This window comes from Oncorhynchus tshawytscha, linkage group LG07 (assembly GCF_018296145.1).
Source record: "Oncorhynchus tshawytscha isolate Ot180627B linkage group LG07, Otsh_v2.0, whole genome shotgun sequence".
NCBI classification, from domain to species: Eukaryota; Metazoa; Chordata; class Actinopteri; order Salmoniformes; family Salmonidae; genus Oncorhynchus; species Oncorhynchus tshawytscha.
Genome location: NC_056435.1, coordinates 24323279 through 24349111, shown reverse-complemented (window position 1 = coordinate 24349111; position 25833 = coordinate 24323279). Strand labels below are relative to the sequence as shown.

At 41.8% G+C, this 25833-nt stretch overlaps 1 long non-coding RNA gene across 6 annotated transcripts; it reads left to right on the top strand.

Annotated features, from left to right (window-relative positions):
* The first annotated feature begins 2610 nt into the window (after nt 1-2610).
* On the top strand, nt 2611-25026 carry LOC112254165. 6 transcript variants are annotated; one of them, XR_002954120.2, is made up of 6 exons: nt 2611-2803; nt 2971-3019; nt 3135-3197; nt 3402-4001; nt 9501-9613; nt 24844-25026. It is a non-coding gene; the product is annotated as an uncharacterized LOC112254165 (long non-coding RNA). The 6 variants fall into 6 exon arrangements; XR_006083714.1 differs by lacking the exon at nt 24844-25026 and having other exon boundaries at nt 2613-2803; nt 3402-3607; nt 3904-4001; nt 9501-10536; XR_002954121.2 differs by lacking the exons at nt 9501-9613; nt 24844-25026 and adding an exon at nt 5225-7025 and having other exon boundaries at nt 2614-2803; nt 3402-3607; nt 3904-4001.
* Nucleotides 25027-25833: the final 807 nt, after the last annotated feature.

The following is a 25833-nucleotide window of genomic DNA, read 5'->3' as shown; positions in this document are numbered from 1 at the left end:
CTCACTAGAATGAAAACTAAATACAGTCACAGACTGTGTGGAAAATGATTTTAAGACTGAGCCTCTCACCAATACAACCCAACATTGCAGAGTTATGTGCATCCTTTCAAGCACACCCTTCTCATTAACCCGTGGTGAGTTATTCACAATTTTTGATGAACAAATAAGGTTTTGTATGTAAGATGGTTAATTAAAGAGCAAAATGATTGATTATTATTATGTTATTATTTGTGCCCTGGCCCTGTATGAGCTGTTTGTCACTTCCCATGAGCCGGGTTGTGACAAACTCACACTCATTCTTATGTTTAATAAATGTATCGTATAGTGTGTGTGTGGCAGGCTTACAATGATGGCAAAAACAACATTTGAGAGTGTGCTGACCCTGGTGCTATAGAGGGGGTATGCAGCTGGAGGTTGAATGTTTGAAGGGGTATGGGACTATAAAAAAAGTTTGGGAACCACTACATTAGAAGTTAGAACATAGCTTTGGGGACTTGCTTCCTTCCATTCAGCCTCAAGCATTAGTGAGGTCGGGTACTGATGTCGGGCGATTAGGCTTGGCTCGCAGTCGGCGTTCCAGTTCATCCCAAAGGTGTTCGATGGAGTTGAGGTCAGGGCTTTGTGCAGGCCAGTCAAGTTCTTCCATGGCAATCTCAGCAAACCATTTCTGTATGGACCTAGCTTTGTGCCCAACAAACAGTTATTGTGCTGACGTAGCTTCCAGAGGCAGTTTGGAACTCGATGGTGAGTGTTGCAACCGAGGACAGACGATTTTTATGCGCTTCAGCACTCGGCAGTCCAGTTCTGTGAGCTTGTGTGGCCTACCACTTCACAGTTGAGCTGTTGTTGCTACTAGATGTTTCCACTTCACAATAACAGCACTTACAGTTGACCGTGGAAACTCTAGAAGGGCAGAAATTTGACCAACTGACTTGTTGGAAAGGTGGCATCGTATTGACTGTCGCACATTGAAAGTCACTGAGCTCTTCAGTAAGGCCATTCTGCAGTCAGTGTTTGTCTATGGAGATTGCAAGGCTGTGTGCTCGATTTTATACACTTGTCAGCAACGGGTGTGGCTGAAATAGCTGAATCCACTAACTTGAAGGGGTCTCCACATACTTTTGTATATACAGTTGAAGTCAGAAGTTGACATACACCTCAGCCAAATACATTTCAACTCAGTTTTTCACAATTCCTGAAATGTAATCCTTGTTTTATGTCAGTTAGGATCACCACATTATTTTAAGAATATGAAATGTATTTCTTTCAGCTTTTATTTCTTTCATCACATTCCCAGTGGGTCAGAAGTTTACATGCACTCAATTAGTATTTGGTAGCATTGTTTAACTTGGGTCAACCGTTTCGGGTAGCCTTCCACAAGCTTCCCACAATAAGTTGGTTGAATTTTGGCCCATTGCTCCTAACAGTGCTGGTGTAACTGAGTCAGGTTTGTAGGCCTCCTTGCTCGCACACACTTTTTCAGTGCTGCCCACAAGTTTTCTGAGGGATTGAGGTCAGGGCTTTGTGATGGCCACTCCAATACCTTGACTTTGTTGTCCTTAAGCCATTTGCCACAACTTTGGAAGTATGCTTGGGGTCATTGTCCATTTGGAAGGCCCATTAGTGACCAAGCTTTAACTTCCTGACTGATGTCTTGAGATGTTGCTTCAATATATCCACGTAATTTTCCAACCTCAGATGCCATCTATTTTGTGTAGTGCACCAGTCCCTCCTGCAGCAAAGCACCCCCACAACATGATGCTGCCACCCCTGTGCTTCACAGTTGGGATGGTGTTCTTCGGCTTGCAAGCCTCCCCCTTTTTCCTCCAATCATAACGATGGTCATTATGGCCAAACAGTTCTATTTCTGTTTCATCAGACCAGAGGACATTTCTCCAAAAAGTACGATCTTTGTCCCCATGTGCAGTTGCAAACCGTAGTCTGGCTTTTTTATGGCGGTTTTGGAGCAGTGGCTTCTTCCTTGCTGAGTGGCCTTTCAGGTTATGTCGATATAGGACTCGTTTTACTGTGGATATAGATACTTTTGTACCTGTTAACTCCAGCATCTTCACAAGGTCCTTTGCTGTTGTTCTGGGACTGATTTGCACTTTTCGCACCAAAGTACGTTCATCTCTAGAAGACGGAACGCGTCTCCTTCCTGAGCGGTATGACGGCGGCGTGGTCCAATGGTGTTTATACTTGAGTACTATTGTTTGTACAGATGAACGTGGTACCTTCAGGCGTTTGGAAATTGCTCCCAAGGATGAACCAGACTTGTGGAGGTCTACAATTTTTTTCTGAGGTCTTGGCTGATTTATTTTGATTTTCCCATGATGTCAAGCAAAGCAGCACTGAGTTTGATGCTTGTCCTTGAAATACATCCACAGGTACACCTCCAATTGACTCAAATGATGTCAATTAGCCTATCAGAAACTTCTAAAGCCATGACACAATTTTCTGTAATTTTCCAAGCTGTTTTTTAAAGGCACAGTCAATTTAGTGTATGTAAACTTCTGACCCACTGGAATTGTGATACAGTGAAATAATCTGTAAACAATTGTTGGAAAAATTACTTGTCATGCATAAAGTAGATGTCCTAACCGACTTGCCAAAACTATAGTTAAGTAGAAATTTGTGGAGTGGTTGAAAATCGTGTTTTAATGACTCCAACCTAAGTGTATGTAAACTTCCAACTTCAACTGTATGTGTTCTGATCAGCCTCTTTTGTGTTATTCAAGCCTTGACGACTCATTCAACAAGGAGAGCTACCTCATAGAGGGTGGACCTCACTCTTCTACCTCATGTAAGACTGGCACAGTCTAATGGGACTGTGTGAATGTTCCCCATATGAGGGTATTGATATGTTTAATAATACATATTAATACTTGACACGTTTTATTGTATATAGTTGAAGAGAATACATAAGTATGTGATTTACTTCCTTGCTAATTCCACTCTTGCTTTTTTTAGGGGATGCAGTTTTTCCTCCCTCACAGTGCAGAGAGGGAACATACCTAAGGTATGTGCTGCTGCTGAAGAATGTAACCTCGGCACTACCAATGCCAAAGCAGATAGATAAGAAGTGCTGTGGAATGAAATGTCCTCCATATGAAAAATAATTTGTGTGTTTTTAGTGGACGGGATATGATCGGAAAACTTTTGAATCCAACCCAAAATTTTTCCTCTTCCAAATGACCGTGAGTATAACGTTTATTTCTTCAATCTGGTCAGTTACACAGAAATGCTTAGGGCCTGTGTCACGGAACCACATTAAGCCTATTCCATGTTTAAAAGCCATTTCCATTGAGCATGCTTTTCAGTCCAGGTTTAGGTTTAATCAGGATCTGGGAAAATGACCCATAAAGATACCATTCCACTGTACCACATTCTGACTCCTCCAGAGTTCCAGGAGCTGGTCCTGGGTCTGCTGGTGGACATCAGTCAGTCAGTGAAGGTGCTGGTAGGATGGGTGAGAGTTTTGTAACACTGGGATTCTGCTGAGGGTTCTGGACCTGGAACAGACTTCCAGTTTGATGTGTGTAGAATCCTGGAAGACGTGGCCAACCTGGAGAGAGTTCTAGAGACTCCGGAGGTAGCTGCCCAGATGGTATGTGGATCTGCAGAGAAGCATAGAATGACAAACTGGCATCAATGAATTTACCTCCACTTAAAGTTGTAGGTGTAACTCCAATACATATTGAATAATACATTTTTTGGTAGTTAAAAAAAAAAAAAAGTTTTTCAGAAACAGTTCCTGAGTAGGATCGGTGGGAACACGTTGAGGGACAATGTCACCGAAGTGATGGAGAGGTGGACACACACTGCCTAAAATACTGTTGTACTCCTGTGTAAATCTCTCTTTCTGTGACTGGTATTTGATGGGTAACAGTCTTCTCTTACTAGGCTGATGACCAATGAACTGATGAGCAACTTCAACATGAAAGGAAGGAAATGGACCAAGAAGAGTTTTCTCACACACTCCCTGAGCAAAATCTTTATTGGTAAGAGTACAGAGTATATGAGCAGAGTGTAGCGGTCGGAAGTAACTCTTATCGCGCACTCAGCCAGCGCTCCACATCCTTTCTGACCACACTGCAAAAAACATCCTCAAACACAGGAAGATAAAAACATTTTTTTTTAAACCTGCTCAAAATTTACTCCATTCTTTCAAATCACCATTTCACCAACACCCATCTATTTTTGTGACTACCTGGACCTACCATTTGCTTTTGAAATCAAACTTTATGATTTGAATCAAATGTATTTTAATAAACATGACTGTAAGAAGCGCTTATTTCAAATAGGCTACAAGTCGTATTAAACAACATCTGAACACTCTAAATAGGTCAGAAGCCAGATAGGTAGTCTAGGAAGGAATGGAAATTAATTATTTAGGCCAGTGGTTCCCAGACATTTTTTATAGTCCCGTACCCCTTCAAACATTCAACCTCCAGCTGCACACCTCTCTAACACCAGGGTCAGTGCACTCTCAAATGTTTTTTTGCCATCATTGTAAGCCTACCACACACTATACGATACATTTATTAAACATAAGAATGAGAATGAGTTTTTGTCACAACCCTGCTCGTGGGAAGTGACAAAGGGCTCTTATAGGACCAGGGCACAAATAATAATAGTCAATAATGTTGCTCTTTATTTAGCCTTCTTACATATAAAACCTTATTTATCCATCAAAAATTGTGAATAACTCAGGGTGTGCTTGAAAGTATGAACATAACTGCAATGTTGTATTGGAGAGAGTCTCGGTCTTAAATCATTTTCCACACACAGTCTGTGCTGTATTTTAGTTTCCATGCTAGTGAGGGCTGAGAATCCACTCTCACATAGGTAAGTGGTTGCAAAGGGCATCAGTCTCTTAACATGCACAATTTGCCAAGGCAGGATACTCTGAGCGCAGCCCTGTCCAGAAATATGGCAGTGGCTTCTGATATAAATTCAATTTAAACAGAACCGCTTGTTGCAATTTCACTGCCCATATCATTGCATAATGCAGAAAATACACAAGAGTTTGCTGTCAGGCATTCCATAGGCAGCAAGAGCCTGCTTGCACATGCGTTACCACTCCACTATGTCTCCCTGTCATGGCTTTTGCGCCATCAGTACATATACCAACACATCTTGACCACTTTTTATTTTTTTCCATTTGATGTCACAAAGCTGTCCAGTACTTAAAAATATCCTCTCCTGTTGTCCTGGTTTCCAGTAGTCTGCAGAAGAGGATGTCAGACATCTACCAGAAGCTGTGCCAGGCCCGCCACGTCTGTTGACTCATCCAGCTGTAAAGCATAGAATTCACTGGGTTGTATGCAAGCAGTAATTGTTTCAAATCATCTCCTGCAATGTCACTGATGTGTCGTGCAACGGTGTTGTTTGATGAAGGAATTGTCTGTCTAATTTTTTGGGGCATTGTCCCAGCCATATCAGCGGCAGCAGGAAGACTTAAGTCCTCCACAATCGTATGGGGCTTGCCTGTCCTAGCCACTCAGTAGCTCACCATATAAGACACTTCTAGCCCCCTTTTATTAATGGTATCTGTTGATTTTATACATGTTTATTCCTCGAAAGTCGTCCTAATTGTCGCTCAAAAAACTCCCGTGGCTTATTTTTCAAATTGGCATGTTTCGTTTCTAAATGTCTACGCAAGAGTGAAGGTTTCCCACGAGAGAGTGACGGTTAATGTGATTGGATGGTCATTATTTGACAGTGTTATTTCGCTGAGCACTAGATGGTTTAATTTTATTTTGGGCAGTGAAACGACGCTAGTCGGGCGAGAGAAAAACATCACCCAAATGTATAGCCCCGTTGGAAAATCTAAATGGGACTGTTTGAAAATGCGAATCACATTTTTCTTTGGCGTACCCCGGACGTTTTACGCTATATTATTTCAAGGCTATAGCGTGCAAATACATATGATTTATTTTACCATTTGCGAGCGTGACACACTAGGCTGGCAGGAATATTAAGCGCTCAGCATTTCTAAACATTGTTTTAAATCATTATAGTCTAGACATTGCGAATATAGGCTGTGACTTAAAATGAACTTTTAGAAACGTGAGTGGCCGACGTCTGTGGCTTCAGGCTAGAGAGCAGGCCAGCAGCGGCGAATACCTTCTCCGCGCTTGCAGAGCCAGTGGTGATGCTAAACACCCTTCAGGCCAATCTTGCCAGGCTAAGCATTAATACGGATATATATTTTTTAGGTAGACCTAAAGATTTTTAGCCAAAATAACCCTATCAAAACGGAAAGCTTATTGAAAGAGGTAACATGTCAGGCCTATTGTGTAGATAATAGAATGAAAATGAACTCTACTTTTAAGAACATATTTTTGTTGTTTCTAAATCATTTTCTACAATAACACTAGCAACCCATCAAGCTCCTTTCCGTTAGCATGTGCACGTAGGACACCATCATGCTTTCGGGGTGCGTGTCTTCAAATTCCACAATAATTATTTAGTTGTGGACACGACATCACCGCACTCCCTCTCTTGCTCTTGGTCCTCATTTTTGTAAGTCACCTTGATTTTGCACCTGTATGTTTTGATCAGTTTCTTTATGATAATATTTAACGAACTCCATGACAGTAGCTAAAGCAAGGGGCTATAGCAGCACACAAGTAGACTTTAAATGCATGCTGGGCCCGGGCATGCCCTGAGCAAGTGAAGTGAATTGAGCAATACTGGAGTTAAATTGGAGCGGACGAGAAGGCGACGATCCAGCCTTTGGGAAAACTCACTCTCGCTTCAGTCAAATTGGGCACGCTCTACTCCGCTCATATACTCTACGAGTTACACAGCAAATTAGAAAATCATTTTACATCAGTAGTTCTGCATGACATGTTATGTGATTTGAATGAGCTAAGTGGTAGGCTATTATGTCTTCAATGCCTTATCTGATTATCATTTTATGTACCAAGTTTAATTGAGATTTGTTTTCGATTGTCTTACAGGGTTTCAAATGGTATATTGCTGGTAACCTTTGCAAACGTAAAAAAAATGTAAATGTATCACATGACATCTAGTTTCCTTTTTGGGTACTTGAGTTTCGGACAGGTGTCTAATTATCTCTGGCCCTCAAGATTATTACAAAAATAGTAGAATGACTAAGCTGTAAAACTTTATCCTAAATATAAACCATTAACTTGGTGAATACCGTTGGGGTTTAATAGGATTTCAACATGAAATATCCTTTGTTTTACACATTTGACAATGTCAATATGGCTTTGTTTTAAATGTTTTGGCACAAATGGTGGCAATTGTGGAAAAAATCAATAGTTGGAAGAGTTGCAGAGTTAATTGAAATAATGGCATTGTTAAATAGATTTGATTGATTAATTAGGCTATTTTCTCTTTGTGCATATGGTCTATCTAATAGAAACTCATGGACATAGAAAGTAAAAAATATATACTATATATGTGTATATATACAGTGCCAGTCAAAAGTTGACACCTATTCTTTCCAGGGTTTTTATTTTTACTATTTTCTACATTGTAAAATAATAGTGAAGGCAAAACTATGAAGTTACACATATGGAATCATGTAGTAACCAAAAAAGTGTTGAACAAATTCAAATATATTTGAGATTCTTCAAAGTAGCCACCCTTTGCCTTGATGACAGCTTTGCACACACTTTGCATGCTCTCCTCTCGAACCGCTTTTCACACACTTGGCATGCTCTCCTCTCGAGCCTGGCAATTCAATGCAAGGTGCCCTCAAATATAATGTATTTATATAGCCCTTCTTACATCAGCTGATATCTCAAAGTGCTGTACAGAAACCCAGCCTAAAACCCCAAACAGCAAGCAATGCAGGTGTAGAAGCACGGTGGCTAGGAAAAACTCCCTGGAAAGGCCAAAACCTAGGAAGAAACCTAGAGAGGAACCAGGCTATGAGGGGTGACCAGTCCTCTTCGGGCTGTGCCGGGTGGAGATTATAACAGAACATGGCCAAGATGTTCAAATGTCCATAAATGACCAGCATGGTCAAATAATAATAATCACAGTAGTTGTCAAGGGTGCAGCAAGTCAGCACCTCAGGAGTAAATGTCAGTTGGCTTTTCATAGCCGATCATTAGGAGTTTCTCTACCGCTCCTGCTGTCTCTAGAGAGTTGAAAACAGCAGGTCTTGTAGCACGTCCGGTGATCAGGTCAGGGTTCCATAGCTGCAGGCCGAACAGTTGAAACTGGAGCAGCAGCATGGCCAGGTGGACTGGGAACAGCAAGGAGTCATCATGCCAGGTAGTTCTGAGGCATGGTCCTCCGAGAGAGAGAAAGAAAGAGAGAATTAGAGCATACTTAAATTCACACAGGACCCCGGATAAGACAGGAAAAGTACTCCAGATATAACAAACTGACCCTAGCCCCCCGACACAAACTACTGCAGCATAAATACTGGAGACTGAGACAGGAGGTGTCAGGAGACGCTGTGGCCCCATCCAATGATACCCCCGGACAGGGCAAACAGGAAGGATATAACCCCACCCACCTTGCCAAAGCACAGCCCCCACACCACTAGAGGGATATCTTCAACAACCAACTTACCATCATGAGAGAAGGTGGAGTATAGCCCACAAAGATCTCCGCCACAGCACAACCAAAGGAGGGGCACCAACCCAGACAGGAAGATCACGTCAGTGACTCAACCCACTCAAGTTATGCACCCCTCCTAGGGACGGCATGAAAGAGCACCAGTAAGCCAGTGACTTAGCCCCTGTAATAGGGTTAGAGGCAGAGAATCCCAGTGGAGAGAGGGGAACCGGCCAGGCAGAGACAGCAAGGGCAGTTCGTTGCTTCAGAGCCTTTCCGTTCACCTTCACACTCCTGGGCCAGACTACACTCAATCATATGACCCACTGAAGAGAGGAGTCTTCAGTAAAGACTTAAAGGTTGAGACCGAGTCTGCGTCTCTCACATGGGGAGGCAGACCATTCCATAAAAATGGAGCCCTATAGGAGAAAGTCCTGCCTCCAGCTGTTTGCTTAGAAATTTACACAAATCAGACACGGACATTATTGTATTAGCTCGGTTTTACGGCTCTTTCTTTATTTTTTTAAACAAAGGGAAAATAATAGGTCCTCCAGCATATCATCTTCTGTGCTCCGGGGTCTTGCTGTATCCTGTGGGGAACAAAACTAAACTCCCTCTTTTATCTCTTGTACTGAGCATGACTATACAGAAGTAACCTCTCTTCCCCAGTCCCCACCCCCATATGCTGCCCTTTTGGCAGCTTTGTGGTACTTGTCCAGCTGGTGAGCAATCAGCCCCTTGATTACTCACCAACCACAATCAGCCCCAATTAGTCCTGGCCGGAGAGCCCTTCGAGACCTGGCACGTCCAGCAGAGAGACCCATCGCCGCGTGATGTCGACTCCATCTGTCACCAGGCCTCGACAAATCTCCCCCTGGTGGCCAACCTGCGGTACGCCACAATCCCTAATCCCTAACTAGTTTTCTCTCCTCTCTGAACCTCTGCCTATATTCCAGACATCATCATGATCACCCACCCATATGCCACTGAGTCTGCTGTCCTGCACCTGATGGTCAACGTACTGAATACGCCCCAGACAGACATGGAGGGGGAGGCCTACAAAACAGTTGTAGGTATTATTTATTTTCTGCGGTAGTAGAATATAAATTAATTGATAATGCCAGAGAAGCCGTTTTTTTTGGAGGATATATGGGCACGGGTTCATCTCGGGCCGGCAAACAGTACCAACGCATCAAATAATGATTTACATATTTTCATTAAAAAATGTTATTTTGATTAATTTATTCATACTATTTCATCCTTCCACAAGATAAAGATATAGTCCCAACATAAATATAGGGTCGTTACCCATGTAGGCTGGTCGTTCGTTCTAAATGTTCCATTGCCACACTGGCTGGCAAATGTTCTTATTGCTTGCTAGCTAGCCAACTACGGCTAACTTACAGTCATGTCAAACATTGCAGACAGAATAACAGCAAAATAGCTGCATTTGTGTTTAAGCTGTTTTTAGCTACATTTATTTACATACATCCATAACCATGAGCTTATGATACGCCATTTTGCACATAGAAAATGTGCTTTCTCATCAGGACACTGTTGTTCAGAGGAGCTAGCCAACAACACAACTAACACAATCACGTCAAACTGAAGCTGGAAAGACAGCAAACTAGCTGAGTTTCGTTTGACCTGTTTTCTATTCACATTTCTTTGTATATATCCATAAAAATAATGCCAGCTGATTCATAATTTCGACTAGCTGAGAAAAGCTGCCTGCTTTTCTGTCTCGTCTCGACTCCCAAGTTCATTACTATGAGACAGCTGGAGACCGAATTTCAATATGGAAACAATGTTGCAAATGTCAGAGAGACAGACAGCAAGGTTTATACAACTCTTTTTTGTTGAAAATCAAATGTTAGTCTAAAATAAATGGGATATAATGTCTAGGTGGTTTTTATAGTGGAGATCAAGTTTATAAATTGCCTGGCTGGGCTGATGAGACAGTGGATTGCGCTGAGAGATTAAACAGAGTAAATAGGCATATCACCGTCATAGCTTTAGCCGGTGGTAACTTGTGGAATACTCAAGGTTGTCAAAGTACTGAGTAAAGGTTCTCAATACTTATGTAAATGTGATATTTGTTTTTTATTTTTTAATACATTTGCAAAAATTTCTGAATCTGTTTTTGCTTTGTCATTATGGGGTATTGTGTGTAAATTGATGAGGATATATATTTTTTAAATACATTTTTAGAATGAAGCTGTAATGTAACAAAATGTGGAGAAAGTCAAGGGGTCTGAATACTTTCCGAATGCGCTATAGATTGCATTATTTTAAGTCTGGTTATGAGCCACAGGGTTCAATCCTCGGGCCGACTCTTTTCTCTGTATATATCAATGATGTTGCTCTTGCTGCGGGCGATTCCCTGATCCACCTCTACGCAGGTGACACCATTCTATATACTTCCGGCCTGTCCTTGGACACTGTGCTATCTAGCCTCCAAACGAGCTTCAATGCCATACAACACTCCTTCCGTGGCCTCCAACTGCTCTTAAACGCTAGTAAAACCAAATGCATGCTTTTCAACCGTTCGCTGCCTGCACCCGCACGCCTGACCAGCATCACCACCCTGGATGGTTCCGACCTTGAATATGTGGACATCTATAAGTACCTAGGTGTCTGGCTAGACTGTAAACTCTCCTTCCAGACTCATATCAAACATCTCCAATCGAAAATCAAGTCAAGAGTCGGCTTTCTATTCCACAACAAAGCCTCCTTCACTCACGCCGCCAAACTTGCCCTAGTAAAACTGACTATCCTACCGATCCTCGACTTCGGCGATGTCATCTACAAAATTGCTTCCAACACTCTACTCAGCAAACTGGATGCAGTTTATCACCGTGCCATCCGTTTTGTCACTAAAGCACCTTATACCACTGCGACTTGTATGCTCTAGTCGGCTGGCCCTCGCTACATATTCGTCGCCAGACCCACTGGCTCCAGGTCATCTACAAGTCCATGCTAGGTAAAGCTCCGCCCTATCTCAGTTCACTGGTCACGATGGCAACACCCATCCATAGCACGCGCTCCAGCAGGTGTATCTCACTGATCATCCCTAAAGCCTACACCTCATTTGGCCGCCTTTCGTTCCAGTTCTCTGCTGCCTGTGACTGGAACGAATTGCAAAAATTGCTGAAGTTGGAGACTTTTATCTCCCTCACCAACTTCAAACATCTGCTATCTGAGCAGCTAACTGATCGCTGCAGCTGTACATAGTCTATCGGTAAATAGCCCACCCATTTTTACCTACCTCATCCCCATACTGTTTTTATTTATTTACTTTTCTGCTCTTTTGCACACCAATATCTCTACCTGTACATGACCATCTGATCATTTATCACTCCAGTGTTAATCTGCAAAATTGTAATTATTTGCCTACCTCCTCATGCCTTTTGCACACAATGTATATAGACTCCCCTTTTTTTTCCTACTGTGTTATTGACTTGTTAATTGTTTACTCCATGTGTAACTCTGTGTTGTCTGTTCACACTGCTATGCTTTATCTTGGCCAGGTCGCAGTTGCAAATGAGAACTTGTTCTCAACTAGCCTACCTGGTTAAATAAAGGTGAAATAAAAAATGTTTTAAAAAATGACCCCTACATAAGAGTGTCAAAACCTACCACACGAGGCATAACATTCCATTACACCATAGCCTACTTGTCAACAGTATGTTTATGTTATTTGAAACATATTAAATTGTCATTGTAATTGTGCACATGTTGATTTCAGACATGCACCTACCCCACTACCACTGCTCTGTTGCTGATAACTGGGATGAATGCAGGAGCAGATTTCCGGAGCAGCACAAGAGACCCTCTTTGTGACTGATGACTGACAATAAGGGCATGTACGTGATAGGCCTATATGGCTTGTATGATTATGATGGTCATAATGCTTCTTGTCAAAGTGTATTTTCTACAAGTTATTTAAAATATGATGACAAAAACATGCCTGTAAAGGCTTCATTACAACAACGGACTTAAAAACAAACTTTAAAACGAAAGGAAAGTTCTTGGCAAGGCAAAAACACATTTGAATAAATGTGGGTTTTGACAGTTATGTAGGGGTCATAACCAGCAATAAAACAATGCAAAATATGTCACAACAGGTGTAAATATATGGGTCATGACAGTGTTATGACATGTTATGTCAGCTGTTCTTACATATTATGACATAGTTATGACCATGTCATAACATGTTATGACGCTGGGTGTCAAGTGAAGTGTTACTGAAAAATCAGATTTTGGAACCTGTCCTATTGGACTGGAACAAGAATCTAATAGAAAAACCCTATCAGATTTTGGAACCAATCTTATAGGATTAAATTGTGTAGGATGGGTCCAATAGGATTCTATCTTGTAGTATAAAACCCTACAGGATAGGTTCCAAAACCTGATAGGATTTTCTTTTGGATTGTAATGGGATTTTTTAAATTGAAGTTCTATAGGAATTTTTGACTAGGTAGAATGCATAAGAGGAAATGGGAGTCACGTGGAATGACTCATGGCTGCAGGTGTGGCAGTAATACGGTCACAGCAACAGCCCTAGTCCAGACACAAGGAGGAATCGCCGTTGATGTGTATGCGGGATGGCTGTTCCCGACAGCCCTGGCTACTCAGCAAAATACTCCAACTACTGCTTTATGGATGATGCCACAATGGACTTGAGTCTCTCTTTCCTCTCCAGCAGCATACTACCCTGCATCCCACTGCTAGCTTGCTTCTGAAGCTAAGCAGGGTTGGTCCTGGTCAGTCCCTGAATGGGAAACCGGATGCTGCTGGAAGTGGTGTTGGAGGGTCAGTATCAGGCACCCTTTCTTCTGGTCTAAAAGAATATCTCAATGCCCCAGGGCAGTGATTGGGGACATTGCCCTGTGTAGGGTGAAGTCTTTCGGATGGGACGTTAAACAGGTGTCCTGACTCTGTGGCCACTTAACTTCTTAAGGCTAGAGGGCACTATTTTAACATTTGGATGAAAAGTGTGCCCAAAGTAAACTGCCTGCTACTCAGGCCCAGAAGCTAGGATATGCATATAATTGGTACATTTGGATAGAAAACACTCTAAAGCTTCTAAAACTGTTAGAATTATGTCTGTAAGTATAACATAACTTATACGGCAGGCGAAACCTCGAGGGCAAACCATCCAGGAATTTTTCTTTTTGAGGTCACTCTCTTTTCAATGGGTGTTCTATGTGGATCTAGATTTCTAAGGCACTTGCTTGCAGTTCCTATCGCTTCCACTAGAAGTCAACAGTCTTTAGAAATTGGTTGATATTTTTCCTTTGAGAAATGAAGTAGCCATTTCCTATCTGGGTGGATAGCCAAGTGTACTGTTGTGGTTGGGCCGTTCGACCTGAAAGCTCGCTCCAATTTTCTTTTGTCCGGTATTGAACACAGTTTATTCCGTCTGAAATTTGATCGATTATTTACGTTTAAAAATACCTCAAATTGGACAAGGAAAGTTGTTTGAAATGTTTGGATCAAGTTTACAGGTAACTTATTCGATACTTTGTAGTCATGTTGCGCGAGTTGGAACCGGTGTATTTTCTAAATCAAGCGCGCCAAATAAATTGACATTTTGGGGATACAACAACAGAATGTATTGAACAAAACAACCATTTGTGATGTTTAATGGACATATTGGAGTGCCAACAGAAGAAGATCTTCAAAGGTAAGGCATGAATTATATTGTTATTTCTGACTTTTGTGTCGCGCCTGGCGGGTTGAAATATGATTTTCATGTGTTTGTTTGATGGGGTGCTCTCCTCAGATAATAGCATGGTTTGCTTTCGCGGTAAAGCCTTTTTGAAATCTGACACTGGCTGGATTAACAAGAAATTCATATTTAAACCGATGTATAACACTTGTATGAATTATTATTATGAGTATTTCTGTTTTTGAATTTGGCGCGCTGCGCACGAAGGGATCACTAAGAAGTTTAAGATTGAATGGCACTTATTGTAAGAGTAGGGGTGTTAACCCTGGTGTCCTGGCTAAATTCCCAATCTGTCCTTCATATCATCATGGCTACCTAATCATCCCCAGTTTACAATTGGCTCATTCATTCCCCCCTCCTCTCACCTGTAACTATTCCCCAGGTCAGTCTCAGTGGAGGGAGGAATGCCTTGGACATCAGCAGTGGTCACCATCTGGTCAATCGTGGTGGACTGGTCAAGTTCAGTGTTCCCTCTAAACTGGGTGCGCAGTAGCCCGAGACTGCCGTGCAGGGAGAAGAAATATTAGCCCAAAGAGAGAGAACTTCACTCAACTTTCTAGAGCAGTGGTCACCATCCGGTCAATCGCAGTAGACTGGTCAAGTTCAGTGTTCCCTCTAAACTGGGTGCGCAGTAGCCCGAGACTGCCGTGCAGGGAGAAGAAATATTAGCCCAAAGAGAGAGAACTTCACTCAACTTTCTAGAGCAGTGGTCACCATCCGGTCAATCGCAGTAGACTGGTCGATCTAAAGTCATTCCTAGTCGATCACCAAACATTTCTGTAACAAACCCAGCGATAAAGCCTTGTGTTCCTATTTTCTTTGTATTGTTGATGGTAGGTGCACCCGATTCAGCTGCTCTGTGCACCGGGTAAGCAACTGTTGCCATTTTGAACCATTTCATGTGTCTGAAGGTAGAAACTCTGCCTCCCCAGAGAGCAAATCAAGTGCACTATAGGTTTACCGCTGGCCAATCAGATGGCTCAGATTACCGTGTATGCAGGAATATAGCAGGCATAAAAGAAAGCTAAAGCAAAATGCAGGAATATAGCAGGCATAAAAGAAAGCTAAAGCAAAATTCATACTGTGGGTTTTCAAAAAGTTTAAAACCATGACTAGAGGGAGACTGTCTACGAATACAGCAAAGAACTGTTATAAATATGAGTTCTTCTTATTTCCACTCAGCACTACAATGAGCACTTCAGCAGTAATGAATGTGTAGGAAAGTTTATCTATAGTCTTGCGTTATTATTAGAGGCTTGGGTCTTTTTTAATATCAAGGAATTCTTTCTCTGTTCATAGGAGTAACAACATGAATTTGTGCATGAGGCAGAAATAGTGCGGTGTGACATGAGTTTTGCCAGCAGCTGGAAGACGGTGTCCCTTTTTTGGTCAGTATCAGTGGAGGAAAGGGAGAGCTGAGGGAGGTTGAGAGGCGGACCTTCAGTCTCCTGCTCTCTCCCTCCACTGAGACTGACCATCATATGCAGTCACTATCAGCCCAGTAAAATACAAGTTAGAAAGGAAATTATTTAAATGTATGTTCACTCAGCTGTGCCTCACAACGGATCTATTACTGGTCTGATCATATAGCCTACCTCAAATTTTGAAGTATATATATTTTTTTAACAGCCCCAACAACAATGCATTGGCAGGGGAATTCAAGCAAAGCCAATATGCATGTATAATGTATTGGGTCTATAGCTTACTGCACAAACCTCATTGCTACAGTACAGTTTTTAATTGGTTAATGTTGCATAAGCTTTCGTTTTTTAAAGTCGTGTAAATACAACATCTGAGTGGTAGATGTCGGCTTGCATTTTGACTCAAAGTGATCTTGACTCAGAAAAGGTTGGTGACTACTGTTCTGTAGTTTTCCCTGTTAACACTATCAACATTACCATTTACTGTGGCAATTTTGATCTGATCAATGCAATATTAGCCACTTTCAATGCTTGTTGTAGGCAGAATGCATCGAAATAGGATTTTATTGCATTGACACTCACGACTCAGCCCATACTCTACACACACCAGTGCAGCATAACCAATCAGAGCTGCAGTAGGCCTATATGCAAATAGGCCATTGCCGTATATGGATCTGTGCCATTTAATTTGAACTGGACTGTGTTTACACAACAGTATGAGCGGTCATGAGTAGATGCGCTTGTTTTGATATCAAAGCGAGAGCTGCATGAAGCCACGTGTGCCCATTTTTTTCATATCCTTTGTTAGTGAGTTATTAGACCAGTGTTACGTTCCCCAGTTTCTGTGTTGTTGTGGGTTTGTATGTGTTAATGTGTGTATTTCAGAAAATGGCTTCCAAAGTCCAAAGCAGCTGATTGGTTGGCCACATTGCTAATTGGAGCTCTGACCCTGCCCCCTTGTCAGGGGATACAGCTGTCTTCAATTACAGACTCCTTCTGCAGCTGGATATAAGCCAGTGTTTCTTTGTTAGGAGGAGAGAGAGCATCTGGGTATGTCCTGTATTGGTTGTTGCTCAGAGAGAGACAAGGCAAAAAGGGCATTCTAAGGTATTAAAAGGAACATAAAATTCAACATACCAATTAGGATCTGGCTAAAAATACTTGAATCAGTCATAGAACCCATTGCCCTTTATGGTTGTGAGATCTGGGGTCCGATCACCAACCAAGATTTCACAAAATGGGACAAATTGAGACTACATGCAGAATTCTGCAAAAATATCCTCTGTACAACGTAGAACACCAAATAATGCATGCAGAGCAGAATTAGGCAGATACCCACTAATTATCAAAATCCAGAAAAGAGCCTTTAAATTCTACAACCACCTAAAAGGAAGTTATTCCCAAACCTTCCATAACAAACCCATCACCTACAGAGAGATTAACCTGGAGAAGAGTCCCCTAAGCAAGCTGGTCCTGGGGCTCTGTTCACAAACACAAACACACCCCACAGAGCCCCAGGACAGCAGCACAATTAGACCCAAGCAAATCATGAGAAAACAAAAAGATAATTACTTGACACATTGGAAAGAATTAACAAAAAAACAGAGCAAACTAGAATGCTATTAGGCCCTAAACAGAGAGTACACAGTGGCAGAATACCTGACCACTGTGACTTGACCCAAACTTAAGGAAAGCTTTGACTATGTACGGACTCAGTGAGCATAGTCTTGCTATTGAGAAAGGCCGCCGAAGGTAGACATGGCTCTCAAGAAAAGACAGGCTATGTGCACACTGCCCACAAAATGAGGTAGAAACTGAGCTGCACTTCCTAACCTCCAGCCCAATGTATGACCATATTAGAGACACATATTTCCCTCAGATTACACAGATCCACAAAGAAATCAAAAACAAACCCAATTTTGATAAACTCCCATATCTACTGGGTGAAATACCACAGTGTGCCATCACAGCAGCAAGATGTGTGACCTGTTGCCACAAAAAAAGGGCAACCAGTGAAGAACAAACACCATTGTAAATACAACCCATATTTATGCTTATTTATTTTCCCTTGTGTACTTTAACCATTTGTACATTGTTACAACACTGTATATATACAGTGCCTTGCGAAAGTATTCGGCCCCCTTGAACTTTGCGACCTTTTGCCACATTTCAGGCTTCAAACATAAAGATATAAAACTGTATTTTTTTGTGAAGAATCAACAACAAGTGGGACACAATCATGAAGTGGAACGACATTTATTGGATATTTCAAACTTTTTTAACAAATCAAAAACTGAAAAATTATCTTTCTGTATTGTGGTGACCTTGTTTTGTAAGCAGAGATAGACTCTACCAAACAGCATATCTATGGAGGCAGAGTTGATAGTGCGCTGGGCTTTGAGCCGGAAGGTTGAGGGTTTGCGCAACACACAATACATGTGTCAGTGGTGTCACAAGCGTAATGATGGATGTCCAGCCATCAGAATTCACGGTCCACCGAGTAAAGCGGCTGAGATTATGTTGTGGTGCATTCCAGGTCTTGCAGGGTCCAGCATGCCAGACAACTTGCTGTCTGCCAATTAAAGGACTGCCTGGGATGTTTTGACAGCGGGGAACTGGATGGAGGGCTGGCCATATCAGATTCTGATGTATTGCTACAGTTGAAGTCGGAAGTTTACATACACCTTAGCCAAATACATTTAAACTCAGTTTCACAATTCCTGACATTTAATCCTAGTAAAAATTCCCTGTTTTAGGTCAGTTAGGATCACCACTTTATTTTAAGAACGTGAAATATCAGAATAATAGTAGAGTGATTTATTTAATTTTATTTCTTTCATCCCATTCCCAGTGGGTCCGAAGTTTACATACACTCAATTAGTATTTGGTAGCATTGCCTTTAAATTGTTTAACCGGGAACACGGACACCAGCCAGATTCAGCTCGGCCAATACCTGCCAGTCTGTAGAGTGCAATATCAACCCAGAGCATATCGGTCTGCTTTTTCTCGATCACATTACTGGATTCCTACTGCAAGCTCTGGACCAGTACACCGGATCATCGCAGTTAGTTAGCTGCAACTTGAGTAGCTACTGCTGGCTAACTCCTCTGTCCCAAAGCAAGCACCAGATGGGCCTAGCTCGAGGCTAGCTCAAGGCTATCTCCCGGCTAGCTGAAGAGGTCTACCAGCTAAGTATTGGGATACAATACATTTTGCTAATTGGCCTGGACCCTTTTGGCCAACAAGGAGCCTCGCCGATCCATCACGACTGGTCTGCCAACGGAATCATCTGAGGAGGTTTCAACAGGCTTTTCCGTTGCGACATCGCCGTAGACACATCTGCTAGCCTCGGCCCGCTCGCTATGTCTACAGCTCGCCTAGCAAAGTAGCGACTACTGAACGGCTCCCTGACCCACCTATTGCTGTTCATTGGACCCTATGATCACTCGGTTACACATGCCTCTCCCTAATGTCAATATGCCTTGTCTACTGCTGTTTAGGTTAGTTATTATTTTATTTCACTGTAGGGCCCCCAGCCCGCCCTACAGGCCTTAGGTCTTTTGTCCCCACACACACACACGGGGAGACCTCACCTGGCTTAACTTGTGCTATCCTACCGACTGTACTCACATCCTACCATACCCTTGTCTGTACATTAGGCCCTCAATTTATTCCCCCCACCCCCAGAAATCAGCTACTTTTATTCTGTTCCCAACGCACTAGACAACTAGTTCTTATAGCCTTTAGCCGTACCCTTATCCTACTCCTCCTCTGGTGATGTAGAGGTTAACCCAGGCCCTGCAGCCCCCAGAACCACACCTATTCCCAGGCGCCAGGCACTCTCATTTGTTGACTTCTGTAACCGTATAAGACTTGGTTTCATGCATGTTAACATCAGAAGCCTCCTCCCTAAGTTTGTTTTATTTACTGCTTTTCACACTCCCTGATATCCTAGCCATGTCTGAATCCTGGCTTAGGAAGGCCACCAAAAGTTCTGAAATTTCCATCCCCAACTACAACATTTTCCGACAAGATAGAACTGTCAAAGGGGGCGGATTTGCAATCTACTTCAGAGAGCCTGCAGAGTTCTGTCTTACTATCCAGGTCTGTGCCCAAACAATTTGAGCTTCTACTTTTAAAAATCCACCTTTCCAGAAACAAGTCTCACCATTGCATTGTTTTTGACCATCCCCAGCTGTGCCCTGGACACCATATGTGAATTAATTGCCCCTTTATTTAACCAGGTAGGCTAGTTGAGACCAAGTTCTCATTTGCAACTGCGACCTGGCCAAGATAAAGCAAAGCAGTGTGACACAGACAACAACACAGAGATACACATGGAGTAAACAATAAACAAGCCAATAACACAATAAACAAATCAATGAAAGTCTATATACAGTGTGTGCAAAAGGCATGAGGAGGTAGGCAATAAATAGGCCATAGGAGCGAATAGTTACAATTTAGCAGATTGACACTGGAGTGATAAATGAGCAGATGATGATGTGCAAGTAGAGATACTGGTGTGCAAAAGAGCAGAAAAGTAAATAAAATAAAAAAAATAGTATGGGGATGAGGTAGATAAATTGGGTGGGCTATTTACAGATGGATTAGGACAGCTGCAGCGATCGGTTAGCTGCTCAGATAGTTGATGTTTAAAGTTGATGAGGGAAATAAAAGTCTCAAACTTCAGCGATTTTTGCAATTCGTTCCAGTCACTGGCAGCAGAGAACTGGAAGGAAAGGCGGCCAAATTAAGTGTTGGCTTTGGGGATCATCAGTGACATACCTGCTGGAACGTGTGCTATGGGTGGGTGTTGTTAAATCCGTAACCATGGGCACCCTCATAGATATCATCCTGACCAACTTTCCCTGTAAATACATCTCTACTGTCTTCAGCCAGGATCTTCGCGATCCTCTACCTGTATCCATGATGGGTACCACCCCTCATCACTGTCAAACGCTTCCTAAAACACTTCAGTGAGCAGGCCTTTCTAATCAACCTGGCCCGGGTATCCTGGAATGATATTGACCTCATCCTGTCAGTAGAGGATGCCTGGTTGCACTGCAAAAGTGTTCTCCTCTCCATCTTAAATAAGCATGCCCTATTCAAATGTAGAACTAAGAACAGATATAGCCCTTGGTTCACTCCAGACTGGACTGCCTTTAGCCAGCACAAACATCCTGTGGCGTACTGCATTAGCATCGAATAGCCCCTGTGATATGCAACTTTTCAGGGAAGTAAGGAAGCTGACACAGTCAGTTAGGAAAGATAAGGCTAGCTTTTTCAAACAAAATAGCATCCTGTAGCACTAATTCCAAAACGTTTGGGTACACTAAAGTCCATGGAGAATAAGAGCACCTCCTCCCACTGCACTGAGGTTAGAAAATAGTGTCACCACTGATAAATCTACCATAATCAATCATTTCAATAAGCATTTTTCTACGACTAGCCTTGCTTTCCACCTGGCTACTCCTACCTGGCCAACAGCTCTGCACCCCCGCAGAAATTTTCCCAAGTCTAGACAGCTGATGTTCTGAAAGAGTTGCAAAATCTGGATCCCTACAAAGCAGCTGGGCTAGACAATCTGGACCCTCTCTTTTTAAAATTATCTGCCGAAATTATTGCAACCGCTATTACTTGCCTGTTCAACCTCTCTTTCATATTGTCTGAGATTCCCATAGATTAGAAAGCTGCCGCAGTCATCCCCCTCTTCAAAGGAGGAGACACTCTTGACCTAAACTGCTATATACCTATATCTACCCTACCCTGTCTTTCTAAGATCTTTGAAAGCCAAGTTAACAAACAGATTACCGACCATTCCGAATCTCACCGTACCTTCTTCGCTATGCAATTTGGTTTCAGAGTGGGTCATGGATGCACCTCAGCCACGCTCAAGGTCCTAAACGATATCATAACCGCCATCGATAACAGACAATACTGTGCAGCTGTCTTCATTGACCTGGCCAAGGATTTCGACTCTGTCAATCACCGCATTCTAATCGGTAGACTAAATAGCCTTGGTTTCTCAAATGACTGCCTTGCCTCATTCACCAAATACTTCTCAGAGTTCAGTTCGTCAAATCGGAGGGCCTGTTGTTAGGACCTCTGGCTGTCTCTATGGGGGTGCCTCATGGTTCAATTCTCAGGCCGACTCTTTTCTTTCTTGCTGCTGGTGATTCTCTGATCCACATCTATGTAGACGACACCATTCTGTATACATCTGGCCCTTCGGACACGGTGTCAACAAACCTCAATGAGCTTCAATGCCATTCAACACTCATTCTGTGGCCTCCAACTGATTTTAAAATGCTAGTCAAACTAAATGCTTGCTCTTCAACTGATTGCTGCCTGCCTGACTAGCATCACTATTCTGGATGGTTCTGACTTAGAATATGTGGACAACTATAAATACCTAGGTGTCTGGCTAGACTGTAAACCCTCCTTCCAGACTCACATTATGCATCTCTAATCCAAAATTAAATCTAGAATCGGCTTCCTATTTCACAACAAAGCCTCCTTCACTCATGCTGCCAAACATATCCTCCTAAAACGGACTATCCTACCGATCTTTGAATTCGGTGTCCTTTACAAAATTGCCTCCAACACTCATCAAATTGGATGTAGGTCTATCACAATGCCATCTGTTTTGTTACCAAAGCCCCATATACTACCCAGCACTGCAACCTGTATGCTCTCATTGGCTGGCCCTCGCTACATATCTGTCGCCAAACCCACTGGCTCCAGGTCATCTATAAGTCTTTGCTAGGTAAAGCCCCACCTTATCTCAGTTCACTGGTCACCATAGCAACACCCACCCGTAACACGCACTCCAGCAGGTATATTTCACTGGTCATCCCCAAAGCCAACACCTGCTTTGGCCGCCTTTCCTTCCAGTTCTCTGCTGCCAATGACTGGAACGAATTGCAATAATCACTGAAGCTGGAGACTTATCTCCCTCTGACTTTAAGCATCAGCTGTAAGAGCATTTTACCGATCACTGTACCTGTACACAGCCCATCTGTAAATGGCACACCCAACTACCTCATCCCGATATTTATTTATTTTCTCTTTTGCACCCCAGTATCTTTACTTGCACATCTATCACTCCAGTGTTTAATACCTAAATTGTAATTACTTCGCCTCTATGGCCTATTTATTGCCTTACCTCCCTAATCTCACTACATTTGCACACACTGTACATAGATTTTTCTATGGCGTTATTGAAAGTACGTTTGTTTATCCCATGTGTAAATCTGTTTTGTCGCACTGCTTTGCTTTATCTTGGCCAGGTCGCAGTTGTAAATGAGAACTTGTTCTCAACAGGCCTACCTGGTGAAATAAAAAGCCATTTCTGGTGAATGAGACAAGACTAACAAGGGAAATACATTAACTAATAGTACAGGTAGATAGCAATAAACTATACTACAGAGATGCAAAATAAGTTAGAGGAAAAACAAAAAGAACTTGAGGAACTTATTTAAGAAATATCTAATGCAATCTATTTCTAAATTAAAGCAAACTGGATGGAAAATGGAGAAAAATGCACAAAATTCTTCTTGAATCTCCAATACATGAATGCTAACAAAAATAATTTGCAGAAACTCGTTACTGAAAACATCTGATTCTCCAAATTATTTTTTAAAAGAGGGAGCTAAATATTTTAGGCAGATGTTCTCTTTTCTGTCTCATCCTCTCCCACTCAATGACGATTACGGTAAGGAATTCTTTCCAAATATTATAAATGGAAAATTGAAAATTAACACATGTACAGGAAGATAAAGGCGAAGGCCAAATGAGAGGAATAACTTTAAAATCCTTTAAGTCTGGAAAAACCCCAGGGCTTGATGATACACTTATACCCATATGTCAAGTATTTTTTGATTGTTTTAACTACTCTTATAGAAAAGGTAGTCTGTCAGGTACTGAGCAGGAAGGTCTGATTTCTCTATTATTAAAACAAGACCCAGATGGCAAATAGACTGGATCTTTATATCTAAAAACTGGAGGCCCCTTACATTTCAATATTGTCATGCAAAAATACTAGCGAAGTGCATAGCACTCAGAATTAAAAGGGTTTTACCAAGTATTGTTCATCCTGATCAGACAGGTTTTTTTACATGGATGATACATTGGAGATTATTTACAACAACTACTAGAAATAATAAACATGAAACATCTATGAAGCCAGGCCTGGTATTTATAGCGGATTTTGAAAAGGCATTTGATAAAGTAAGACTGGATTTGATTTATAAACGCGCTGATTGTTTTTCTTCAATTTTTGTTATTTTCTTATAAAATGGGTCAAAATAATGTATAGCAACCCCAGGTGTAAAATACTAAACGTGTACTTCTCAGGGTTTTGAATTGTCAAGAGGAGTTAAACAAGGGTGTCCACTGTCACCATATCTATTCATTATGGCCATCTAAATGCTTGCTATTAAAATCAGATCCAATAACATTAGAGGATTATAAATTCAAGGCTTAAAAACAAAGGTGTCCATGTATGCCAATGACTCCAGTTTTATATTAAGTCCGCAAGCTAGATCCCTGCAATGTCTCATTGAAGATAAGTATACAATATTACGTATTGGATCTTTAAAAAATACAAATTTTACCTTACCCTACAGTTTACCTATAAAATGGGCTGATGGTGAAGTAGACATACATGGCATTCATATCACAAAAGATATAAATAAGCTCCCCAAAATGAATTTCAATATAATACTTGTAAAAATAGACAGGATCCTGCAACCATGGAGAGGTAAATACCTGTATTACCGGAAAAATTGCCCAGATTAACTCCTTAGTCATGTTTACTCACTTACTTATGGCACGGCCTACTCCTGATGATTCGTTTTTTCAAATCAAATATTTTTCTTTATCTGGGACACTAAACCTGACAAAAGTAAAAGTATCTGTCTTTTTCAAATCAGCATTAGAGCTGGCTTCAATTTCATCCCCCTAAAAAGATAATATTTGTTCTATGTGTCACGGCTGCTCCTCTGCGTTGCAGGGGCGGTTCCTCCTGCAGGCAGAGGAGGGTCGTTATTGATTGGAGTCAACTGGGATCAGAGTATTTAAACTGTCACTAATCCTCTTTCTCTCTCTTCTCTTTCTCTTTCACTTTCTCTTTCTCCTCTCCAGGTGGCGAACCTGTTTTGTTCTTTTGTAGTTTTGCATAGTTTTCACTGTCATTCACACACACAGATTCACGCATCATGCCCTTTACATACACCTTACATTATGATACTTCCACACCTCATTCCTTTTTCTTAGTTTAAAGTTAATAGTTTTGTTTACAATAAAGAACATTTTTTAATTGGCCTATACCTGTTGTTCGCGTCCCCTCATTTTTGCCACAGGCTATGAGCCGGCCTGTGACATATGGCTGAACTCAAATGTGCTGGTTGATAAAATACTTGTATTTATGGGAAATATTTTTGAAAAGGGTATTTTTTTCTTAAATTATATTGTAAGTTGAAATGGTAGAGTTATCAGAATTGTATGGGAAGGTCTGCTCAAGCCCATAATGGATGGTCCTGAAACAACAATTGCTCGACTTTTGCCGTTCTTACTGCCAATTTTAATTTGTTACCCTTCAGAATCCATTCCCCCGGGATCTCACAAACCTTATCCAACCCCTAAATCGGTTCTATACCCGTTGCCATGTAAAATGATCCTGGTATTGTTACTGGTCACATGTTTAATGACATGGGTAATAGTTGTATCGCCTTAGATTGTGCCCCTGTTACGCCGCTGAACGTGATAGTTTTCCCTGTCGCAAATTTAGCCAATTTCTCGTCATAGGTATTCCGCAAGATTTAATACCTGGCCTTTTATTAAACAGTTTGGTATAACGTTATCGCATATGTCTTCATTCACATAGAAACTCTAATCTCTATGTACCACCTATCGATCGAACAGAGACTATACACCGCCAGGTGAAAGTTCCATTCCTTCTACTTTCCAGAGGATTTGTTGTTGCGCTTTTGAAAATGATGCAAACGCTTGCCTGGCAACATTTTCTCAGAATATAGCAGGCTCCTTATCCACTTGACACTCCCTTTTCCAATGACCAATAGCCCCACACCTAATACAGGACTCGGTTTCCCTACGCTTTGATGCTTTTTTCGT